The sequence below is a fragment of the Brachyhypopomus gauderio genome, unplaced genomic scaffold (assembly GCF_052324685.1).
Source record: "Brachyhypopomus gauderio isolate BG-103 unplaced genomic scaffold, BGAUD_0.2 sc195, whole genome shotgun sequence".
In the NCBI taxonomy this organism is placed as follows: Eukaryota; Metazoa; Chordata; class Actinopteri; order Gymnotiformes; family Hypopomidae; genus Brachyhypopomus; species Brachyhypopomus gauderio.
The window spans coordinates 70283-77782 of NW_027507016.1; the positions used below are offsets into that span (position 1 = coordinate 70283).

General features: G+C 45.0%; 1 long non-coding RNA gene across 1 annotated transcript in view; it reads right to left on the reverse strand.

Annotated features, from left to right (window-relative positions):
• Window positions 1-7500, reverse strand: part of LOC143502690 (uncharacterized) — a 41862-nt gene that overhangs the window by 22093 nt on the left and 12269 nt on the right. Inside the window, exon 2 of the long non-coding RNA XR_013127109.1 lies at window positions 3296-3409. This is a non-coding gene — a long non-coding RNA (uncharacterized LOC143502690). The remainder of the gene's footprint in view (window positions 1-3295; window positions 3410-7500) is intronic.

The window sequence follows — 7500 nt, forward strand, 5'->3', positions numbered from 1 at the left end:
ACATTTACGGCATTTAGCAGATGCTCTTATCCAGAGTGACTTACAAAGTGCTTTGCATCTGATCACAGAATTCATCCTAGGAAATAGTACAGATAGGCCAGAATTCAAGATATCATTGAGTCAGACTACTACTAAACTACAGGAGTCAATGTCATTACCTAGTGTTTTGCAAGTTAGACATTTGCCAAGAAGCACAAATAACCATAGACAGACATACAATTTAAGAACAACGGCAAGTGGTATCAGCTGAGTTAGTGCTCTGGTAAGAACTCAACAAACACGTGGGTCTTCAGTCTACGCTTGAAAATAGCAATAGACTCTGCAGTCCTAGCAGCTAATGGAAGATCGTTCCACCATCTTGGAGCCAGGACGAAGAATAGTCTGGAGCTTTGTCTTCCATAAGACTTTAAGCATGGAGTTTCGAGTCGAGCCAAGCTTGAGGTTCTGAGTGTTCGCTGTACGGATCGGCTTTTGACCATAGACATCATGTAGGGAGGGGCCAGTCCATTTTTGGCTTTGTAAGCAAGCATCAATGTTTTATATCTGATGCGTGCCACTACTGGAAGCCAGTGAAGAGAGCGTAGTAGAGGAGTCACATGTGAGAACTTGGGGAGATTGAAGACCAGTCGTGCTGCAGCATTCTGAATTAGTTGTAGAGGTCTGATGACCCGTAGAGGAAGACTTGCAAGTAGAGAATTGCAGTAGTCTAGCTTAGAGATGACTAGAGACTGCACAAGCACTTGAGTAGCTTCCTGTGAAAGGAAGGGTCGCATTCTCGCATGTCGCAGAGGAGAAATCTGCAGGATCTGGTCAGTTTTGAAACATGTGTTGAGAAGGACAACTCGTTGTCCAACGTTACACCCAGGCTTCGTGTAGTTTCTGATGGTGTTAACAAGGTGTTCTCAAAGGAAACTGTGAGGTTGTTGTGTGGGTTTGGGGTTCCTGGAATGTACAGAAGCTCAGTTTTGCTAGGGTTGAGCTTCAAGTGGTGAGCAGTCATCCATGAAGCAATATCAGCCAAGCGTCCCGAGATACACCTAGAAACCTGGATGTCAGAATGAGGGAAGGAAAGAATTAGCTGGGTGTCATCAGCATAGCAATGATAAGAGAAACCATGAGACAAAATAATGTCATCAAGGGAACAAGTATATAAAGAGAAGAGAAGAGGGCCTAGGACAGAGCCTTGGGGGACTCCAGTGGAAAGTTTACATGGATTGGATGTAGATCCTCTCCATGTTACCTGATAGGAACAGTTTTCAAGATATGACTGGAACCATTTCCAAGCAGAGCCAGTCACACCGAGGGTAGAAAGAACAGAGAGGAGGATGTTGTAGTTGACTGTGTCAAAGATCTAGAAGAATTAGAACTGATGATAGCTTGTTAGCCTTGGCAGCATGGAGCTTCTTGGTCACTGCTTTGAGGGCAGTTTCTGTTGAGTGTGCCCGTTTAAAGCCAGACTGATTAGGATCATGGGGTTGGTTCTGGGTGAGGAAGAGAGATAATTGGTCATAGACTGCTCGCTCCAGAGTTTTTGATAGAAAAGAAAGAAGTGATACCGGTATGTGGAGATGTCAAGTGTTGCTTTTTTCAGGATTGGTACCACCACTGCAATCTTGAACACAGTAGGTACATGACCCGAAACTAAGGAGTTGTTGATGATTGCTGAGATGATTGCTGAGAGAACGGAAGGAGTTCTCTTGACATATTCTGGAAAAGAGTGGAAGGAATTGGATCCAGTGGGCATTACACCACTACACCAGCCCCCTGTCTCCACAGAGAAACCAACCTCTTTTTAATACCAATTCCCCCTTAAAGACATGACTTGATGTTCATTATGTCCTTTGCTGTTCCAAATGTAGTTTCCAGTTAACACCCCCCACCACACACACACACACTGCTGAAGTCCTATGAGTGTATATAATCGTCAATATCATATAATTAGTCTGTCCACACAAGATTGTACAAGAAGATGATAGAATTACCAGACCCTCTACTGACAGACCCAAAACAGATCCCTTTGCCCCAAGAACATGCTACTGAATCACTTTAATCTGATAACGCTGTTATTCAACATGCCCCAGTATCTGGATTACACAAGCTTATATTACAGGTACACACAGAGAGAAACTGGGAAACACAGAGAAATATATAAAGACAGAGAAAGAGAGAAGGAGAGTGAAAGAGAAGGTATGTAGTAAATTAGAGTTATTTGATTACAGCAGCCACAAGCTACACTTTTCCCCATGGTGTCTCTGACACTGTAAGTGCACTGCAGAAGTGTAGTAGAAGCCTTATATGAGGTCTTGAATAATATGAAACGTCCTTCACCTGCTCAGGTGTCCTGCGTTAACACACTCCAACTGTATCTCACTGTGAATCTCAAAAAAGGGTACACTGCAGTATCTCTCTCTCTCTCCCTCCCTACTCTCTCCCTCTCTCTCTCTCTCCCTCACTCTCTCACTCTATCTAGCGCTCTCCCTCCTTCATACTCTCTCTCACTCTCGCTCTCCTTCCCTTTCTTTCTTTCTCTCTCTCTCTCACACACACACACACACACAGTGTGAGTAAATACACATGAACCTGCATACACATATTGACATGCTCAGTTTACATCTGTACACATATGTAAATAGGTATTCTTCATCACCCACCTACACAAACACACACACACACACACACACACACACACACACACACACACACACACACACACACACACACACATATACACACACACATAGACACACATAGACACATACACACACACACACATATTAACACACACACACACACACACACACATACACACACGCGCACACACACACACACACACACACATACGCACACACACACACACATACACAAGTTGTGTACTGCTATGAACAAACACTGTACATAGACTCCTGCTGTCCCATGGAGTCAGTATCACTCTATCACTCTTTCTTTCTAATGAACATTCTTTCAGAAAACTCACAGGTGTTGACCACACAGACGTATATTACAGTGACAGTGTATTAGACGTGCTACTGCAAGGCTTCACCAGTTCTCACTGGTCTGGCTGGACTCAGTACTGGGAGAGCCTTGAATACTGCAGCATAGCAATACTGAGCAGCATAGCATGTGAGGATTAGAATTACACTTAGGATTAGAGTTAGCTTTAATCTACTTGTCATGGACTAAGCTGGTTTGCATGGGGTCAGGATTTGGGGCAAGAAAATATGTGGAGAATGAATAAGGAATTAGGGTTTAGGGGTTAGGGGCTAGGGGTTAAAGGTCAGGGTTAGGTGTTGCCTACCTGTCGTGGACGTGGTATCCAGTACCATTGATGATCCAGCCTGGTTGGTTGGGGTCTGGAACCTTTGCTGTCTTCACAATCAGGTGTTGAACATCTCTCCAGGACAGCGCTGGGCTGCAGTAAACACACAATACCAACTACAATCACTACTGAACACATGAGCACCACTGTGTGCACAGCTGCAAGCTTGTTCAGTACAGAAGAGGATTAGGGTTAGGAGTTCAGGAGTTCAGGAGTTCAGCAGCCGAGGATGTGTCACAAAGTTAACAACACACCAGGCTAAAGTACCGACAGGGAACAAACCAAAGAGAGAGTGAGTAGAACAGACTGGGTCCAACCATAAGAACCTTCCAGAATAGTGCTGGGTATGTGTGTCATAGTAATGAGGAAATACTTCACAAAGAGTGGAGGAAGGTGTCCTTAAATACATATGAGTAATGAGTGTCAGTGTTGCAGACCTGGAATTCTGGAATTCGCCTGGAATTCTGGGGGCTGTAGTCTTTTCGACAGGACTGTGTGACATACATTTTCATTTATTTACTCTTCCCTTCATTTAAAGGTGCTATTCCAGTTGAGTTTAAACTGTAGCACCAAAATGTGCAGTTTACCAGTGAGTATTCCCTGTCGTCAGGAAGTGGGTGTAATGTATCAACCAGGCAGGCAAGGATCCAAATGTGGAGAATAACCACTTTTACTAATAGATCAAATATACAGCACTTAAACGGATGGAAAAGTCAGTTAAGAGTACGATGTATCAGGGTGCTGCACACAATGTCAGGACGGTCCAGGGTCACGCCGGGAAGAAATCAGAAGGTACAGTAGGGCTAGGCAGGGGACGAGGTCTAGGAGGAGAACAGAGGTCAGAACACGAAGAGACAATCGCTTGGATACTCGGTATGTGGCGTAGCAACAATACTTCGCAACCCGGAAGTGAGAGGTGGAAGCTTAAATAGTTGTGAAAGGGGTGTGGTAATGAGCAGCAGGTGAACCGAATCTTCTCATGGAAATCATGTGCTGTTTCTAACAGTGGGAAAGACAAATGAGTTGGCAGTTCACCAAAGCGGCCAGGCAGGAGACCTGAGTGTCATACCTGCCAACACATGGACGGAGTCCAATTAAGGCATTAAAGAGGCAAGAGACATAATCGCAGTTTACTATAATAAAAGAGTGGAGGGTAATCAAGGGGCTTTTGTGGCACACCACACATGGGTAACATGGGTAACCTGAATGTGTGTATATATATATATATATATATATATATATATATATATATATATATATATATATATATATATATATATATATATATATATACACATTCAGGGTTGCCAACTCTCACACATTGAGCGTGAGACACACGCATTTGACCGTCTTCACACGCTCTCACGCCACACTTCCGATTTCTCACGCCGTAAAAAAGGAAATCTAGTTTATTTACCTCTGATCCACATATATGATTCAATGAGTTACTAGTTCGCTCTGGCGCCAACCACCAGCGATCGATTGATCGTGATATAATACTTAATTTGTGTCCATTTTAGCCGAGCCCCCCCTCCCCTGGCCGACAATTTACGCTCGCCAAACAATTTACAATTTACACTCACCACCCAAGTCCCTCACCCCCCCCCCCCCCCCCCCCCCCCCCCCCAGGTGATCTTGAAAATTTGTGGGAAACCTATTGTAATTGCTTGGGTTTTTCTTCTTCTTTCTTCTTATTATTTTTCTCTGCATACTGCAGCCTAGACCGTAAGGCCCAGAGACACCAAACTTGGCAGAATGTTGTAGTCTCTTTGCAGGACCGTGCTAAAGTACATAGACCCACATTGGCCTGATGGTGGCACTATAGCGCAGCATTTTGCGTTTTGGTCCATATCTCCCACACATGTCAATCAATAGCTCTGAGGCGTGGCCAAATTTACTTCTGCAGCTATATCTCAGCAATAATTTGACCAATCTTCATGAAAAATGTATCAGTTGTTAGGGCACATGACTCTGGCGTCACAGGCCAAAGCTGGCCACGATTGTCCAATAGGAGGCGCTATAACATGGGAAAAACTGTTTCTCAGAAACCATTAGTCACATCAAGCCAAAACTTTACATGCATCATCAGGGGCCCAAGTGGTATCAAGGCACACGTGGATGACATCATCACTCAAAAAACATGGCCACCATGAACCAATTAATTTTAATTGTTATTAATTGGCCATTTGACAAACTTACCATTGGCCAATCAACATGAAACCTCACCACTGTGCATATCTCAGGACTCTGTGTCACGCTGTACAGTTTTGAAACATCTGACCACTAAGTGGCGCTATTTGTGAAAATCATGCATAACTCCTCCAAATTTTCACTTAGGAACATGCAACTTGATTCTTTTGATTCCTTGCAGTACACTTGACAACTTTGCAATTACAAGTCCTATTAAAAAATGCATACTTTTGTCACATTCATCAATTGTTTGAAAATAGTTCTTTTCGAACTAGTCCTAGGAATTTGATCCAATGATGGCAAAATTGGTATGAGCATAATCTGTAGACTCTGGAGGTAAAAATTGATTAAAAAAATGTTGGATTTTTTTATTTTCAGGTCGGTCCATTTTTCCATTATATCCTTCTGGCCATGACATAAATTACCTTTATTGCTATAAATCATAAACCATGTAGCAGATCTACTCCCAATTTGAAAGGTTTGTATAGACTGAGGTCCTTGTGAGGTAGGCCAAGTTTCGTTCAAATTGGCCTGTCGGGGGCGCTACAGTGTCCAGAAACCTAAGAAATCATAAAAACTCATGCTGCAATCTTGTTATGCAAAATACAGACAAGTAATGGGTCTTGTATGATTCAGATCAATGAGGTCTATAACATTTAAATTACATCTCATAACAAAAAGTGCACTGCCTGACCAGAAATTAACCTTTTAATTCACCAAAATGTCCTATTGCATTACTGAGATTAATGAGATATCAGTATAGTAGTACTTGGGCTCCATCTAGTGGCCATATTCCAGAACTGACTGAAAACTATTGCTCACATGAAATACCACACAAACACACACAAAGCTGATCTCAGCGTGTGGTTTAGCTTTTTGATCTGACTCAATTTCCCAATACACATTATTTTGATCCTTTTGGGCCTTTAGTGCCTCAGTTAAATTGAATGTTTTTTCACATTGATTTATTTATGCATTTTTTCCACTCAAACAGCTTCTATTCACTTTTGGGTCTAAAGGACCTATTGGGCTTCTTTTTGCCTATTGAGGCCAAGAGGCCTATTCATGTGTGAACCTGCCAATTGCCGCTTGCGGCTATATTTTTATTTGTTTTTCAGTGGGGAAATTACTGAATAGGATTTGGACAACAGGGGACTAGTAATTGTTATAAGCAAATTCCTGTATGGGCCCAGATCCTGACTGAGTCTTTTCTCAGAGGCTCACAGAATACAGCCTGTTCAGAAAAGATAGGATGTAGGGTGGGTGGTTCGGATCATCCTGGCCCCACACACCCTGACTGGACTAACACGCCCCGACTGGCACCACACACCCTGACTGGCCCAAACACCCTGACTGACCCCACACACGCTGACTGGCCCAAACACCCTGACTGGCCCCACAAACCCTGACTGGCCCAACATGCCCCGACGGGCTCCAAACACCCTGACTGGCCCTACACACCCTGACTGGCCCTACACACCCTGACTGGCCCACACGCCCTGACTGGCCCACAAACCCTGACTGGCCCAACATGCCCCGACGGGCCCCAAACGCCCTGACTGGCCCCACACACCCTGACTGGCCCACAGGCTCTGACTGGCCCCACACACCCTGACTGGCCCACACACTCTGACTGGCCCAACATGCCCCGACGGGCCCCAAACGCCCTGACTAGCCCCACACACCCTGACTGGCCCACACGCCCTGACTGGCCCATACGCCCTGACTGGCCCCACACACCCTGACTGGCCCATACGCCCTGACTGGACCCACATGCCCTGACTGGCCCACATTCCCTGCCTGGCCCACACACCCTGACTGGCCCATAAACTTCCTGACTGGCCCATACACACCCTGACTGGCCCATACACACCCTGACTGGCCCACACACCATGACTGGCCCACACACCATGACTGGCCCACACGCCCTGACTGGCCCCACACGCCCTGACTGGCCCCACACACCCTGACTGGCCCCACACGCCCTGACTGGC